The following is an 18,032-nucleotide window of genomic DNA, read 5'->3' as shown; positions in this document are numbered from 1 at the left end:
ATCTGCTATTCTCCAATTTTATTTATGTCAGAATTCACATCCCTGTTATGTCATATAGTTTGATCACAGGGGTTTAGCACTGCCATTGGCAGAAATAAGGTAAAAACAATGACTGCAGATGCTGGAAACCAGATTCTGGATTAGTGGTGCTGGAAGAGCACAGCAGTTCAGGCAGCATCCATTGGCAGAAATAAACCTGATAATAAGGACAGCACTAAGGAAAATCTGATGAGAGATTGTTGTGATCCCAGTGGAGAGCAGTAACATGTTTAGAGGGTTTTATTTAGAATTTGAAAACCCAGGAATTTACAAAATGAATGAAGCTATAAGATTCACATTTTAAAGAAAAACATTTAATACAACAACATCAAAGATAATGTATACTAATAATCACAGACATTCATAATCAATTGGTCTAGAAGCAGCATGAGTGAGAGACAGGGATTGAACCCAAACCTTCAAGCTAAGAGGTAGGGACACTACCACTGTGCCACAGGAGCCCCACATGTGATGCCAAAAGGTCAGCTGAATTAAAGATAGTAATAATCCGAATGTGTGTAGCCAATGTCAAGTTAGCCACTGCCTGCACATGCACAAATGGCGCCAATGATATCACACTCTTTTGGCATTGTGATGATACTATGCCATTAAGAGGTGTTTTTGTTTTAACGAATAAGCATTAATACAGAGGTGTTGAGCAGTCTGCTCCAAAGCCAATCAAGTAAACAGATTGTAAGGACTTGAGCTTTTATTTTCAAAGTTGAAACAATAGAAGCAGCCTGAATGGGTGGGGTCAGGCTCCCACAAAATCAGAATTTTTTTAGTTTTAGCTTTCTGCAGTTGCTGGGGTCTTGAAGCTGGATGTGGAAGCTCATATTCCTTCTTTGTTACATTGAAAAGCTGAGGTTCTCTTCCTGCTACTAGGATTGCATGTGAGATATTCTATTTGACTGAATTTGTTTTTGCCAAGGGTGTGTTTATGGGATATTGCTATATTTGTTTATGTATTTTAGTTTAAGAATTTCAAACAAGTTACAGTGAGTTAAGCCAATTCTTTTATTTTAATTTTGTCTGTATTTTAATTATAGTGGAAAAATAAAATGTGTTTTGTTTCAAGTCTGGTAGTTTGACCAATCAAATTGCATTCGGAGCATAATGCTTTGCACCTACAGTTAAAATAATAAAACATTAAGGTCTAGATTATCTCCTTAATATATTTTGAGGGGGTTTGGTCAGATCCACACAACATAGAATTGAGATTCAGAGGTAGAGTAGAACTATAAAGTTAAAACTGCCCTGCAGGGTACAGCTTCCTTTAACTTATTTACCACTGCAACCCTCATTTTCTTTTTTAATTGCCACAAAGAAACTAGAGCAGGAGTAGGCCATTCAGCCCTTTGAGCCTGCTCACCCATTCAATATGGTCATGTCTGATCATCCAACTGTGGACCCTCTTCCTGCTTTCTTCCCATTCCCTTTTGATCCCTTTAGTCTTAAGAACTATGTCTAATTCCTTCTTGAAAATATTCAATATTTTGGCCTCAACAGCTTTCTCATAGAGTCGTAGAGATGTACAGCACGGAAACAGACCCTTCAGTACAACTCGTCTATGCCAACCAGATATTCCCAATCTAATCTAGTCCCACTTGCCAGCACCTGGCCCATATCCCTCCAAACCCATTCTATACATATGCAATATTTATATACCAGGTGCCTTTTAAATGTTGTAATTGTACCAGCCTTCACCACTTCCTCTGGCAGCTCATTCCCTGCCCACACCACTCTCTGTGTGAAAACGTTGCCCCTTCTGTGGAAGAGGATTCCATGGCTCATTGCTCTTTGGCTGAAGAACTTTCTCCTCATCTCAGTCCCAAGTAGCCTCCCCAGTATCTGCACATTGTGACTCTGACAATCGGTCAGGTAAGCTGGTGTGTCCATGAATACTGCTTGTGAGAGTATCTGTGCGTATATATATATATATATATGAGTGGGGGAAATGATTGTGTGGAAGGTGTTCCTGTATGTGTCTGTATGCATGGCTTTGGTTTTGAAAGAGAGAGAGAGAGAGACGGAGAAGGTCTATCAGTCTCAGTGTCTGTGATTTTATTTGCTGTTTTTCATTAGCTGGAATATCATTAACGCTGCATTTCAGCGCATTCATGATCTCTGCTCCACTTGGCAATGGCATTACCCATAAATGCAGCCTTGAGCAATATAATGTACACAGTTACTCATAGGCTAAACACAACTTATTTTAATTCAAACTGCCTTCGACTTCCATTTGACTTCCACCCTGAAAAACTCAAATCCAATACTTCTAAGAAATTGGAAGATTAATCACTTGATCTAGGTATTGTATCAAAGGGCTGTGATTTCCTTCGATTCCCACTTACTTCTCGCCAGATTCTCCTTTCAAACTGCTTCCAGCCATCCCACATGTTTCATATTCAGCGCAGGAATCATTAGCATCTTAAGTGTAACCACCTCAGGTCAGAACTCTCCTGGTTCCAAAATGTTTCAACTCTGCAATTTTGCATCTAATATTGTTTCCCATTCTCATTTTCTCTTTTCCCAGGCAACTCGGTCACATGATCATTTACTGGAACCAGGTGTTTTGCAAGAGATCAACACCTAAAGAAACCCAATTCTTAAAGGGCCTACATAAAATAGAGTTCCTTCTTCCTCAAAAGCCCATCACAATATTGATGGGTTGGATCATTGTCTGAGCCCTGTGTCAGGCATGACGTGGAGGTGCCGGTGTTGGACTGGGGTGGGCAAAGTCAGAAGTTGCATGACACCAGGTTATAGCCCAACAGGTTCTTTTGAAATCACAAGCTTTCGGAGCGCTGCTCCTGTGTCAGGTGAACGTCACCTGATGAAGGAACAGCGCTCAGAAAGCTTGTGATTTCAAATGAACCTGTTGGACCCTAACCTGTTTCACGCGATTTCTGACTGTTTCAGGCAGGTAGGGTCATGCATGACAAGGAAGCAAAGCCGAGTTAGATCATCTTAGCTGAAGTAAATGCTGAAAGATAATCTTACTGAAATAGAAGCATCCAATGTCATTTACTGGAATGGAACTCACTGCCTGGCCCTGCTAGTTAGGTGTGTGTGTGTGTGTGTGTATATGTGTGTCTGTCTGTGAGTGTGAGAGTGTGTGTGTCTGTGTGTGATTGTGTGTGCGTGTCTGTGTGTGTGATAGTGTTTGTGTGTGTGTGCCTGTGTGTATCTCTGTGTGTGTGTGTGTGTGTGTCTGTGTGTGTGTATCTGCATCTGTGTGTATGTATGTCTGTGTGTGTATGTGTGTCTGTGCGTGTGTCTGTGTGTGTGTCTGTCTGTGTCTGTGTGTGTGTGTGTCTGTGAGTGTAATAGTGCGTGTGCGTGTGTCTGTGTGTGATAGCATGTGTGTGCGTGTCTGTGTGTGTGATAGTGTTTGTGTGTGTGTGCCTGTTTGTGTGTATCTGTCTGTGTGTGTGTCTGCCTGTGTGTGTGTCTGTGTGTGTTTGTGTGTGATAGTGCATGTGTGTGTGTGTGTCTGTGTGCGTGTGTGTCTGTGTGTCTATGTGTCTGTGTGTGTTTGTGTGTGATAGTGCATGTGTGTGTGTGTGTCTGTGTGCGTGTGTGTCTGTGTGTCTATGTGTCTGTGTGTGTGTGTCTGTGTGCCTGTCTGTCTGTCTGTCTGTGAGTGTGAGAGTGTGTGTGTCTGTGTGTGATAGCGTGTGTGTCTGTGTGTGATTGTGTGTGCGTGTCTGTGTGTGTGATAGTGTTTGTGTGTGTGTGCCTGTGTGTACCTGTGTGTGTGTGTGTGTGTGTGTGTGTCTGTCTGTGTGTCTGTGTGTGTGTGTCTGTGTGTGTGCATCTTTGTGTGTGTATGTCTGTGTGTGTATGTGTGTCTGTGCGTGTGTCTGTGTGTGTGTGTCTGTGTGTGTCTGTGAGTGTAATAGTGCGTGTGCGTGTGTCTGTGTGTGTGATAGTGTTTGTGTGTGTGTGCCTGTTTGTGTGTATCTGTCTGTGTGTGTGTCTGTCTGTGTGTGTGTTTGTGTGTGATAGTGCATGTGTGTGTGTGTCTGTGTGTGTGTCTGTGTGCGTGTGTGTGTGTGTGTCTCTGTGTGTGTGTGTCTGTGTGTGTGTGTGTGTGGATGAGTTCCTCCTTTTTCTACAAAAGAGAAGTTTGTCGCTGAGTGTGACACAATGTGCTTGCATGATGGACCTGTCCTGACTGAATAGCAGACACAGTGCGCACAATGCGAGTTGTGCACATGAGACTTGATGCAGCATGGGAAGGAGGGATGAAGCTATGAACATGAACTGTGAGTCACGTTTGATGGAGATTGCTGGAAGACGAATGATGAAGGTGTGATCATTTGAGCAGTGGTGCAGCAGTCAATGGGATACAGCACTTGAAGATGCATTTACTAATCTTGACCATTCATTGGAGGTCATGAAACTTCTTTTGAAGCAACTGTAGTTTGAGTTAAAATGAGTTGTTCCAGTGGTCTCTATGTTACCTGATCCGATCGCCTTATAGAATCATAGAATCACACAGCACAGAAACAGATCCTTCATTCCAACTCACCCATGTCAATCAAATTTCCCAAACTAAACTAGTCCCAGTTGCCTGCTTTTGGCCCAAGCCCCTCTAAACTGTTCCTATTCATGTACCTGTCCAACTGTCTTTTAAATGTTCTAATTGTACCTGCATTTACCACTTCCTCTGGAATTCATTCCACATACAAACCACCTTCTGTGGGAAAACTTTGCCCCTCCAGTCCCTTTTAATCTTTCTCCTCTCACCTTAAAAACATGCCCCCAGGTTTCAAACTTCCCCATTCTACTGTCACCTATCTACTGTCTCTCATGATTTTATACGGTCACCCCTCAACCTCCTACACACCAGGGAAAAAGGTCCTAGCCTATCAAGCTCCTCCTTACAACTCAAACCTCCAGTCCTGGCAATATCCTGGTCAATCTTTTCTGAACCCTCTCCAATGTAATAATATCCTTCTTATAGCAGAGCAACCAAAACTGTGCACGATACAAAAGTGGCCTCACCAACGTTCTGTACAACCTCAACATGACTGTTCCTACTCCTATACTCAGTGGTCTGAGCAATGAAGACAAGTGTGCTACACACCTTCTTAACCACCCTGTCTACCTGTGACATGCAACGTTCACAGAAATAGGTACCTCAACCCCTCAGACTCTCTGTCTGACAATACTACCCCAAGTTTTACCATTAACTGTATAAGTCCTGCCCACGTTTGTTTTACTGAAATGCAATACAAATTAAACTCCATCTGCCAGTCCTCAGCCTTCTGACTCAATTGGAGTAGAGTGGTGCTGGAAAAGCACAGCAGTTCAGGCAGCATCCGAGGAGCAGGAAAATCCGACGTTTTGGGCAAAAGCCCTTCCTCAGGAATACGTATTCCTGATGAAGGGCTTTTGCCCGAAACGTCGGATTTTCCTGCTCCTCGGATGCTGCCTGAACTGCTGTGCTTTTCCAGCACCACTCTACTCCAGAATCTGGTTTCCAGCATCTGCAGTCCTTGTTTTTACCTTCTGACTCGATTGATCAAGATCCCTTTTCTAATCTTAGACAACCTTCTTCATTGGCAACTATACCACCAATCTTGGTGTCATCCTCAAAGTTGCTAACCACGCCTCCTAAATTCTCATCCAAATTGTTTGTAATAATTACAGCCAAGAGTGAACCCAGCACCGATCTTTGTGGAACACTGCTGATCACAGGCCTCCAGTCTGAAAACCAGCCCTCCACCACCACCCTCTGTTTCCTACTGTCAAGCCAATTTTTTACCCAATTAGAACGCTCTCCCCAGATGCCAATCTCAGAGTTTTGCTCCCTGGGATAGTAGAATTCCCTTGTCCTCTTTCTTTCCTGCACAAAGACCTGCAGCACTGTATTGTAGAACCTGAGCCCATACTCCAGTAATGTTGTACCATTATTCAGGAACGTAGGAACATTAGAACAGGAATAGGCCATTCAGCCCCTCCAGCCTGTGCTGCCATTCAATGGGATCATGGCTGAACTGTAGCCAAACTCCACTTATCTGTGTTCGGCCAATATCCTTTAATACCTCTGCTTAACAGAAAACAAAACTATCTCAGATTTAAAATTAACAACTAATCCTGCGCATCCTACCATTTATGGAAGAAAGTTCCAAGCATCTACCTCCCCTTTTTGTGGAGTAGAGCTTCCTAACTTCTCTCTAGAATGGCCCTAATCCACAGACTGTGTCCCTAGTTCGACAATCCCTAACCAGTGGAAATAGTTTACCTTTATCTATCCTGTTTTTTTCCTGTTCATAGCTCAAAGACTTTGATCAGATCAGCCCTTAACCTTCTGAATTCCAGAGAAAACAGGCCGAATTTGTGTATTCTCTCCTCATAGTTTAACCCCTGTTGTACAGGTATCATTCTTGTAAACCCTTGTTGAACTACCTCTGAAATCAATCTATCCTTCATGAGGTGTGGTGCCCAGATCTGCTCACAGTACTCTATGTGGGGTCTAACCAGGCTTTTGTATAACTGCAAGATAATCTCTGCTTCCTCTAGAGATAAAAGTCAGCATTCCATGAGCTTCCTTGATTATTTTCTGCACCTGTTTGTGACCAAGTGGAGTCGCAGGTAGATAGGATAGTGAAGAAGGTGTTTGGTCAGAGTACTAAGTACAGGAGTTGGGAGGTCATGTTATGGCTGTACAGGACATTGGTTAGGCCACCATTGGAATACTGCGTGCAATTCTGGTCTCCCTCCTGTCAGAAGGATGTTGTGAAACCTGAAAGGGTTCAGAAAAGGTTTACTAGGATGTTGTCAGGATTGGAAGATTTGAGCTATAGGGAGAGGCTGAACAGGCTGGGGCTGTTTTCCCTGGAGCGCGGAGGCTGAGGGGTGACCTTATAGAGGTTTACAAAATTATGAGGGGCATGGACAGGGTAAATAGGCAAAGTCTTTTCCCCAGTGTGGGGGAGTCCAGAACTAGAGGGAATAGGTTTACGATGAAAGGGGAAAGATATAAAAGAGACCTACAGGGCAACTTTTTCACACAGAGAGTGGTGCATGTATGGAATGAGCTGCTAGAGGAAGTGGTGGAGGCTGGTACAATTACAACATTTAAAAGGCATCTGGGTGGGTATATGAATAGGAAGGGTTTGGAGGGATATGGGCCAAGTGCTGGCAAATGGGACTAGAGTAGGTTGGGATATCTGGTCAGCTTGGACGAGTTGTACATTTCTATGACTCTATGACTCTATCTATGCAACTGAAGTCCAAAAGTCTTTTCATACCATCTATAAAGTACTCCACTCTGTTGTCTCATGGTCCAAAATGGATGATGTCCCATGGTGAGTATGTCAGTATATCTCTAACAAACATACTCAGAATGTCTTCACTACATCACAGCATAAAGATCTCTCTACTCCATCTTACTTCAGATCACTTGCAGCATGGTGTGCTAGTGGGAGTATGCTGCTGAGCTGTAGTCTAATAATTGTTTATAATAAAGTAAAGCCACCATAGTATAAGAAAGAGATGGCTTGCGGTGGTAGTTTAACCCAGTGGTCACCACACCTCAAACAGGGAGGGAGGTTAAGAAGAACAGTCCTCCACAGTAACCTTAGTTGGACATGAGGATGAAATCCACACTGGCAGTATAACCCTACATTGTAACGAGCCATCCAGCCACCGAGCTAACCAATGGTCTCACAGGGTGTACTGAGGTTATAGTGAGTTGCACAAACATCCATTGGATTCAATATCATGTTATCCATGTGCAGCTGCTTAAGAGACGAAAGCTAACATAAGCACTGCCACAGCATCCTGATTGCAAAAATCTCATCAGTAGTGAGCACTCTGCGAGGTTTATGCAATTCGCTCCTGCTCATACCCATCAACATTTCCTGGTGTCAAGTGTTGTGGGCGACCGTAGCCCTGATTCTATTTCAAGGAAGCTTTGTGGCTGCAGACACCAGACATCTTGTAACCCTGTCACCAGAGGCTGGCTTGTAACAGAGTGATTCCAACAATATAGGTTCAATTCCTCCACTGTCAGAGGTTACTATGAAACATCCTCCTTCTCAACCTCTCCCCTTGCCTGAGACATTGTGGGCCTCAGGTTAAAGCACCACCAGCTGTCTGCCTCTCTCTCTCTCTAATGATTGAGCAGCCCTATGGTCTGCTAAGACTATGGTACCTTCAGTAGAAGCACCAAGTGAGAACTGCCATCACTGTCAGGTGCAGAGTGAGTGAACAACTTGGGGCACCTTACCAAGTCCTCTCCTACTTGTGCTGCCTTCACATATAAACAGTGCCATCCCCCATGTAGAGTGACCCAGTTCTGATGGCACCATCACATGATATTCTGCCTCCAATACCAACACTCATTCCTGCCCTTGGCCAGCCAACACATCCCTGCGTCCAATCTGAAAGTAGATTTCCTGATTGGATGATCCTGGACTGTCTTTCAGACAAGGAGGAGTCGAAAAGTGTGGCGCTGGAAAAGCACAGCAGGTCAGGCAGCATTCGAGGAGCTGGAGAATCGACGTTTCAGGCATAAGCCCTTCAGCAGGAATGTGGGGTGGGAGGGAAGGAGGCAGAGAGATAAATAGGAGGGTGGGGGTGGGGCTGAGAGGAGGGTAGCTGGGAAGGCAATAGGTAAATGCAGGTGTGGGGGATGGTGGTGGTTGGAGGGGAGGATGGAGCAGGCAGGTGGGAAAGAAGATGGACAAGAGGGCGGTACTGACTTGGAGGGTTGGATCTGGGGTGAGGTGGGGGGAGGGGAGTGAGGAAACTGGTGAAACCAATGTTGATTCCATGTGTTTGGAGGTTCCCAAGGTGAAAGATGAGGCGTTCTTCCTCCAGTCATCGGGTGGTTTGGATTTGGCAGTGGAGGAGACCCAGGGCTTACATGTCCTTGGCAGAGTGGGGAGGGAGAGTTGAAGTGGTCGGCCACAAGGTGGTGGGACTGTTTGGTGCTTGATCTATCAGACAACTCATATGCTTCAATGTCTTCAATGTTGTTATAATCAGCCAGCCAAAGAGTAACAAGAATTTGGTTCTCTCCAAGCACGGTTTTGTTTTCAATAATATTTTCTCTCAGGTTGCTCTCAGCAGTTTCCTAGAGTTAGGTCTTTAATTCCTGGCGATTCCAGAACAATCCTGGAGTGCTGGCAGACCCAGGCTCCTAGTAACAACACACAGAAGACTGGCAAAGCACAGAAGGCCTGTGGCTAACTTCTCAAGTGCAATGTATTTCAAAAAGCAACAACAGCCAACAAACAGAATGATCTCCAAAAGCTTGCTCTTGGCTCACTTTCTTGGCCAAACACTCTTTCACAAAACCCTAGCCATGTAACAGAATGTCTTTAACAGCATTCTCACCCACAGCCACTGGGTAGTCAATCTTGGATGAGAGAGACAAGTGACTTCTCCATGAGGCCTGATCATCACATCACTGTTTGTGGGATTTTGTTGAGCGCAGTGTATTTCCCACAATACAGCCACAGGTGGCTCAAAGGTCGTCTCTTTACCTGTCATGCATTTTGGGAGGTCCCAAAATGCAACATGCGGTTCGGGTGCCAATCGTTCTTTCCTTTCTGTTCCCTGGGAACATTTTCCCACATTTCATAACCGAAAGGCCAACATCCTGATCCAGAGCCCCTTTCAATTTCAGCATCCACCAAGTACAGGCCTCTGTGCCTGCCCACAGTATCAATAAGGAGGTGATGGCCTGATGGTATTATCGCCGGCTCACCAACCCAGAGACCCAGGCAATATTCTGAGGAAGGTTAAAATCAACCAGGCAAAAGTGAGGACTGCAGATGCTAGAGATCAGAGTCAAGATTAGAGTGGTGCTGGAAAAGCACAGCAGGTCAGGCAGCATCCGAGGAGCAGGAATATTCTGAGGACCCAGCTTTGATTCCCACCATGGCAGAGAAATCCATCTGGGTCACTAATGTCCATCCTTACCTGGTCTGGCCTACATGTGACTCCAGACCCACAATAACGTGGTTGACTCTTAACCACCCTCTGGGCACTTAGGGATGGGCAATAAATGCTGGCCTAGCAACAGATGCCTTCATCCCGCAAAGGAATAAAGAGGAGGAAATTGGTATTCGCACGTGAGATACGATTGTCAACTTGGTGGTCTGGTTGCCATGGAGTCAGAAATTGTTGGATTAGAGCCTCAGGTGGAATGGTTGAGGATGTAACCTGTGGTGACAGTATAGTGCAGTACTGAGGAAGTATCTATTGTTTGGAAGTGATACATGGCAACACCACCCCCTCCGAGCCAATCACTGACTTGGAAATATATCACAATTCATTCATTGGTGCTGGCTCAAACTCCTGCAATTCCCTCCCTAAAGGCATTGTGGGTCTCCCTCCAGTATGTGGGCTACCGTGGTCTAAGGGACAGCTCACCACCACTTTCTCAAAGGGCAACTAGGCACAGGAAATAGATGTTGGCCCAGTCAGCGACTCCCACTTTCCACAGGGAAATTATGGAAAAGTACCCTGACAGAGATAGAAATCTCTACGGCACCATAAAGCAGACAGATAGTGAATTACAAAGGACCATATCTACCAGAGGGGGAAGAGTGCTGTGCTGGCCTACAGTAAGTGTACATTGACACAATCCATCATTGTCACGTGTGTTGGAACATGAGGAAGACATAAAAGGTTTTGCAATCTGCCCCCACCTGCACTTGTCACCTCTGCACGGTGCCGTACACCGGGAGGATTTGGTTGGTGGGATGGAGGGGCGGTTTAAGAATAACTGTGGGTTTTTTTTTCCATCGAATTCCGCTCAGGCTGTGATCTGGCTTTCTAAATGACTTCACAGAGTTCTGAATTGAAAGCGCCCTAGGCAGAGGCTGCATTTAAAGCCAACGGTAGCCAGCCACTGGATGGAGCATGGCATGTGCAGAGTGAGAGCGTTTCATGAGAATGATTAGATTAGATTAGATTAGATTCCTTACAGCCCCTTCAGCGCAACCAGTCCACACCGACCCTCTGAAGAGTAACCCACCCAGACCCATTTCCCTCTGACTAATGCACCTGGCACTATGGGCAATTTAGCATGGCCAATTCACCTGCCCTGCACATCTTTGGATTGTGGGAGGAAACCGGAGCAAACCCGCACAGACACGGGGAGAATGTGCAAACTCCACACAGACAGTCACCTGAAGCTGGAATTGAACCTGGGACCCTGGTGCTGTGAGGCAGCGGTGCTAACCACTGAGCCACTTGATTGGCACTACATCTACAAGCCTCACTCTCTCCGCCACCGATGTTCAGTAGCAGCAGTGTGTACTATCTAGAAGATGCACTGCAGAAATTCACCGAAGTTCCTCAGACACCACCTTCCAAGCCCATGATGACCTCTATCTAGAAGGACAGGGGCAGTGGATTCATGGGAATTCCACCACCTGCAGTTCCCCTCCAAGACACTCATCATATATCACCGTGACTGGATCATCATGGAATTCCCTCCCTTAGGGCTTTATGTGGGCTGCAACGGCAAAGAAAGGCAGCTCACCACCACTTTCTCAAGGGCTTCTAGGGACGGGTAAGAAACACTGTCCCAGCCAGCAATGCCCATGTTCCACAAGTGAATGGAAAAAGATTGTGATGAGGGGCCAGTGGTTGACCCCTGCGGAGTTGGCGGTGTTCCTGATTGGGGAGGGGTTGCTGCCCAGGGAAGCGCCCAGTATCAGGTCAGGGGGAAGGGAAGGGATGGGGTTGAGGTTGCGGGAGGGGCCCTGGCCTGAGGAAACCATATAAACTGAACAGCCCTGCAGTCAGTGCAGTCACGTGACCACAATCAGTGAGCACTTTGTCAGCTTGGAGTATTCAGTCTTCTGATTTCAAAAATACCAAAACAGGGCAGATCCTTTCTGAATGTCTGATCAAACTCAGACTGGACCCGAAATGTTAACTCTATTTCTCTTTCTCTGCAGACACTGTCAGACTTCCTGAGGTTGACTAGTGCTGGGGTGGCATGGTGGCTCTGTGGTTAGCACTGCTGTCTCACAGCGCCAGGGACCTGGGTTCAATTCTAGCCATGGGCAGCTGTCAGTGTGGAGTTTGTATATTCTTCCCCTTTCTGCATGTATTTCCTCCCATAGTCCAAAGATGTGCAGGTTAGGTGAATTGGCTGTGCTGAATTGCCTATGGTGTTCAGGGAGGTGGAGGTCATTCAGGGGAATGGGTCTGGTTGGGTTACTCTTCAGAGCGTCAGTGTGGACTTGTTGGGCCAAATGGCCTGTTTCCACACTGTAGGGATTCTACGACTTGCTGTTGTTTCAGATTTCCAGCAGCTGAAAAATGTGTTGCTGGAAAAGCGCAGCAGGTCAGGCAGCATCCAAGAAGCAGGAGAATCAACGTTTCGGGCATAAACCCTTCTTCAGATTTCCAGCAGCCAGGATTCTTTATTTTATTTCAGTACCTGGGTGAAGTATTGTCACTCCGCACACACACGGGGCAGATTGACAACTCCACACGTGAGCACCTTCCTCCCAGCAGCCATCTTTAATGGGGCTATGGATTGGGGACACACGTTCAAACCCTGACCCCTGTCTCCCAGTGTCCAGCTGCTGCTGTTTTGTCCATCTGGAAACTAGAAGGCAGGAAGGTGGTTCAGCTCGGCTTATATATAAAAACAATCACACTCCTGCAAATAAAAGAAAATTGAATCATACAGCTGTACTAAAGGCAAAAGAGACTGAATTTGATCCCCAGGTTCACAGCAATTAACAAGTGCAAGTGTGCATCTCCCCAAACCTCCTAACATCAGAATGAGATAACTCTGGGGTTCTTTCTTTATTCATCTCCTTTGTTTCAGAACAATTTGAAAACAATTTCCTGTCACCTTCCTTGAAGGAAGCAGCAAGTTGACAAGTTCCCAACATTCATGAAGGAGTTGAGCTTTGCCTCTCATTCAATGCTTTGCAGGATTGGATTGGACTGCATTTGATGCACTGAACAACCTCCCTGGGCATGTCACCTTCGGCAGTAATTTGTGATAGTACGGGGCTGGAGGAAGAAGAGACAAATCATTGTGGGTTATATGCCTTGCACTCGGCATCGCACTCACATTCTGCACAAACTGTTACAGAAAACAGAAATTGCTGGAGAAACTCAGCGAGTCTGGCAGCATCTGTGGGCAGAGAAAACGGAGTTAATGCTTCAAGTCCAGTGACCCTTCTTCGGCATGAATTGTTGTTCCCCTTTTTGCTGGCACTCACGCAAAAGTCCTGATGGCAGAAGGGTCCAGGGCATTGCTTGGACTCTGCACAAACTCCTTTCTTTTTCTTTCATTCATGGGATGAGGCCATCACTGGCTACACCCGCATTTATTGTCCAGAGGCAGGTAAGTGTCACCCATGTTGCTGTGGCCAGACCAAGTTAGGATGGCAGTTTTCTTCCCTAAAGGACATTAGTGAACCAGCAATGTGGGCGGCACGGTGATTAGCACTGCTGCCTCACAGCGTCAGAGACCTGGGTTCAATTCCCAACAGGCGACTGACTGTGTGGAGTTTGCACATTCTCCCCGTGTCTGCGTGGGTTTCCTCTGGGTGCTCCGGTTTCCTCCCACAATCCAAATATGTGCAGGTCAGGTCAATTGGCCATGCTAAATTGCCCGTAGTGTTAGGTAAAGGGGTTAATGTAGGGGAATGGGTGGGTTGCGCTTTGGCGGGTCGGTGTGGACTTGTTGGGCCGAAGGGCCTGTTTCCACACTGTAAGTAATCTAATCTAAATCAATTCACAGCCATCATTAAGATTCTTAATTCTAGGTTTTTATTGAATTCCAATACCACTATTTGCCATGGAGGGAATTGAACCTGGGTCGCAGGACAATTGCCTGGGTCTATAGTCCGGTAATAACACCCCCCTAGGCCATCACAGTGCCAACATGGAGTGTTGTAGAGCACACACTGCAGACCATACTCAGCAATTCTGCCATACCTTCTGAAACGTCAGAGATTGGGGGTGTTTGGTTAACTCAGTTGGCTGGATTGGCTAGTCTGCAATGCTGGGTGATGCCAACAGCCTGGGTTCAATTCCCATCACTGCGTGAGGTTGCCATAAAGGATTCTCCTTCTCAACCTCTCCCCTCATGTGCAGCATGGTGACCCTCAGGTTATTACCACCACCAGTTGTGCGTGTGTGTGTCTCTCTCTCTCTAATGAGAGAGCTGTGCTATGATCTGGTAACACTCTGGCTAGATTAGGTCTGAAGGTGTTAGAGAAGTGCTGATTGTGATGAGAAACAGTTGGATACAGGTCAGAGAAATGGTTTGATCTGTTAATAATTCAAGGAACAAGTCACTCATCAATAACTGTGTTGTGACATGCAAAACAATTAAAGAGTGCCATCTAGTGGTAGCTTAAAAAACAGTTTATTGAATCCTGGAGTCCATTAAAATATTTCAGTTTGTTAGCATAAACTGGTGATTTGGTAATTAGATAAAACTGCTGCATATTGAGTAATTATTTAATATATATTTAAGATCCTTAACATTTGTATATCACAACCTGAGCCTTAAACAGTGGGACCTGCTACCTAAACTCAACACCTTTTTCCTTCTTTCTTTAACATCTGCTTGGCACTTTACTCTTTCAAAGATGCAATATAAATGCAGGTGGCTGTTGTTGTGTCGTGCACTAGGCACTCCCTAACTTTTTTGGTGCTTTAGTTAAAATAAATGTCCTCCTCCCAATTCTCTCTCTATCTTCATTCCTGAAGTTGCTGACAGAAAGATTCTCTGGTCTTTGGCTAAGTGTCTGACCCTCACATGTACGTCCCAGAGGGGGTCAAGGGTTATGGAGAGAAGGCAAGAGAATGGGGTTGACAGACATATCAGCCATGGTCAAAGGAAGGATGAGACTCAATGGGTCGAATGGCCTAATTCTGTTCCCATGGGTTATGGTGGATGATAAGTGGACTTCCTCACTGCCCCCACTCAACATCGACAAGTGCCCCTTTCAGATTGCAACGCCCTCCCTTCTCTGTAGCTGTGAAACATTGTGCAAGAAAGAACACGTTGTTTTTGTTTGTATCAATTCTGCACCCCCATCCCCACCTTCAACTCAAAACTGCATGTTCCTGCAACTGGCCCAAGGACACTGAGCCAACATCACCCAGAGAAACATCTACATCAGTAACGGGCGACTGGCTGTGTGGAGTTTGCACATTCTCCCCATGTCTGGGTGGGTTTCCTCCAGGTGCTCCAGTTTCGTCCCACAGTCCAAAGATGTGCAGGTTAGGGTGGATTAGCCATGGGAAATTTCCCATAGTGTTAGGTGCATTAGTCAGAGGCGGGTGGGTTGCTCTTCGGAGGGTCGATGTGGACTTGTTGGGCCGAAGGGCCAACACTGTAGGGAATCTAATCTAACATAGAGACTTCCTTTCTCTGATACTCAATGTTGCATTTTTTTTTAGATTCCCTACAGTATGGAAACAGGGCCAACAAGTCCACACTGACCCTCCGAAGAGTAACCCACCCAGACTCACCTCCCTCTGACTAATGCACCTAACACTATGGGCCATTTAGCATGGCCAATTCACCAAGGCTGCACAACTTTGGACTGTGGGAAGAAACTGGAGCACCCGGAGGAAACCTACACGGACACGGGGAGAATGTGCAAACTCCACACAGACAGTTGGTGGCTGAGGCTGGATTCGAACCTGGGACCCTGGCGCTGTGCCACCGTGCTGCCCCCTAAAGCCACTGTGCTGCCCCCTAAGCCACCGTGCTGCATCCTTATCTGCCAAAACAGAAGAGATCACCCAGTTCTGAATTACAACTCTTTTAGTTTTTGAATTACACACACTCACGCTGAAAAATATGAACATTTGTCAAGTTATTTATGCTATTTGAAAGCCATGAAATCTTAACTACCCATGGTTCAGTGATCAAAAATTGTTTCCCAAGCATTTTTACAATGTTATTGCTCCCCTCTTGCCTGGATGGGTGCAGCTCCAACTACACTCAAGAACCTTGACACCATCCAGGACAAAGCAACCCACTTGATTGGCACCACATCTACAAACATCCACTCCATCCACCATCGGTGCTCAGTAGCAGCAGAGTGTACTATCCACAAGATGCACTGCAGAAATTCACCAAAGATCCTTAGACAGCATCTTCCAAATCAATGACCACTTCCACCTAGAAGGACAAGGGCAGCAACTACTTGGGAACACCACCACCTGCCAGTTCCCCTCCAAGCCGTTCACTACCCTGACTTGGAAATATACCACCATTTCTTCACAGTCATTGGGTCAAAATCCTGGCATTCCCTCCCGACCAGCATTGTGGGTCAACCCACAGCGAGTGAACTGCAGCGATTCAGGAAGGCAGCTCACCACCACCTTCTGAAGGGCAAATAGGGATGGGCTATCAATGCTGGCCAGCCAGTGACACCCGAGTTCCATAAATGAGTTTTAAAAACTCATTCTCAATCGAGAGCCTCCCTGGCTATTTTCTTTCTTCTCTGGTAGATATGGTCCTGTGTAACTCATTGTGTTCCTCCTGCACTGTGCTTTTCATTTATTCACTGGTGGGACATGGGGCATCATTGGCTGGACCAGTATTTATTGGCTGTCCCTAATTGCCTTTGTAGAAGTACATTGAAATGTTCTGTGGTGCATTCGGTCCCTACTCGCTGGCTCACAGCCTGACAAGCCAGGTCCCAGTGCCACCTCAGGACTTGGTCACCAAGTATGCTGAGCTCATGACATTGCCTCACAAGTTTCATTGTCAATGTGTAAATCCTTCCAATACACGTCAGTCGGCTGCAGGTAAGAGGGTGGAAAAGATGTTGGAGACTCTACTGTAGCCCCAGACCAGAAGAGACATGTTAAAAAGCACATATTGCCACAGCAACCAGATTTCCCGAGTGAGCTATGAACACACAAGCACCACAATACGATGAGGGAATCTTTCTTCTGATCAAAATACTACCTCGGATAGAAATCTGCCATGTTGCATGAGGAAATTTTAAAACGGCTTTCATGAGCTATCAGCATAAACATGCTCTCAGATACATCAAACACCCCTTCCCTGAAGTTATTCATATGTTTAATGTGAAAATATTGTGTATCTTGTGTGCTGACAGTGTCCTCAATCAAAAGGCTGAACGTCCTTTCACCCGACAAACATTCTGCACCTTGACCATTTTCCATCAGTGGGCTGGTTTTGAAAATGAGGAGAAAGTGAGGACTGCAGAGAATCAGAGTCGAAAGTGTGGGGTTGGAAAGGCACAGCAGGTCAGGCAGCATCCGAGGAGCAGGAGAATCGACATTTCGGGCCGAAGCCTTTCATCAGGAATGAGTCAGTTTCGAGGAGTCAGGGATGACAGTTTGGAGTGAGGTAGGACGGTAACTGCCTTTTTCTGCAGTAGAATTTGCCCGGTGAGTTTTAAATGGTGGTTCCTTCCATCAGTTTATAAATACACATCTTGATATTCCAAACACTGCATTAAGAATTATAGAAAAAAAGCACAAAATGGCACTTGTCAGCTTTGACATCAGTATTTAAGGTCAAACTTAATAGTTAAGGAACTAACAGCAGGTGGGTGACATGCACACCCAGAAATCTGTTCCTCTATTCAATAAGACATATTAACCTTTGACCTCACCCCCACTTTCCCTCCCAATCTCTCTTGACTCCCTGGGGGTGCAAACATCCATCAGTTCGAACCTTAATTGCCAAGAATCCCCTGGACAGACAGAGGCTGAGGGGTTACCTTATAGAGATTTATAAAATCATGAGGGGTATGGACAGGGTGAATAGCCAAGGTCTTTTCCCCAGTCTAGGGGACTCCAAAACTAGATGGCATTGGTTTAAGGTGAGTGGGGGAAGATTTAAAACAGTCAGTCCCACTCCCCATTTAATTTCATAACCCATTCCAGTTACTTGCAATTCCACTAATATTATTTATTGTATCCATTGCTCCCGATGCGGTCTCCTCTACATTGGGGAGACTGGGCGCCGCCTAGCAGAGCATTTT

The 18,032-nt window shown here is 45.8% G+C and overlaps 1 long non-coding RNA gene across 2 annotated transcripts in view; it reads right to left on the bottom strand.

The window, feature by feature from the left end:
- Nucleotides 1-12,587: 12,587 nt before the first annotated feature.
- Nucleotides 12,588-18,032, bottom strand: part of LOC140464869 (uncharacterized) — a 40,511-nt gene continuing 35,066 nt past the window's right edge. Inside the window, exon 3 of one of the 2 annotated variants that reach the window (XR_011955002.1) lies at nt 12,588-12,688. This is a non-coding gene — a long non-coding RNA (uncharacterized lncRNA). Of the gene's footprint in view, nt 12,689-16,500; nt 17,496-18,032 lie in introns of those variants that run through there. The other variant, XR_011955001.1, reaches the window with a different exon arrangement.

This window comes from Chiloscyllium punctatum, chromosome 41 (assembly GCF_047496795.1).
Source record: "Chiloscyllium punctatum isolate Juve2018m chromosome 41, sChiPun1.3, whole genome shotgun sequence".
In the NCBI taxonomy this organism is placed as follows: domain Eukaryota; kingdom Metazoa; phylum Chordata; class Chondrichthyes; order Orectolobiformes; family Hemiscylliidae; genus Chiloscyllium; species Chiloscyllium punctatum.
The sequence above is the reverse complement of the archived record's forward strand: the minus strand, read 5'-3'. Positions and strand labels throughout refer to the sequence as shown.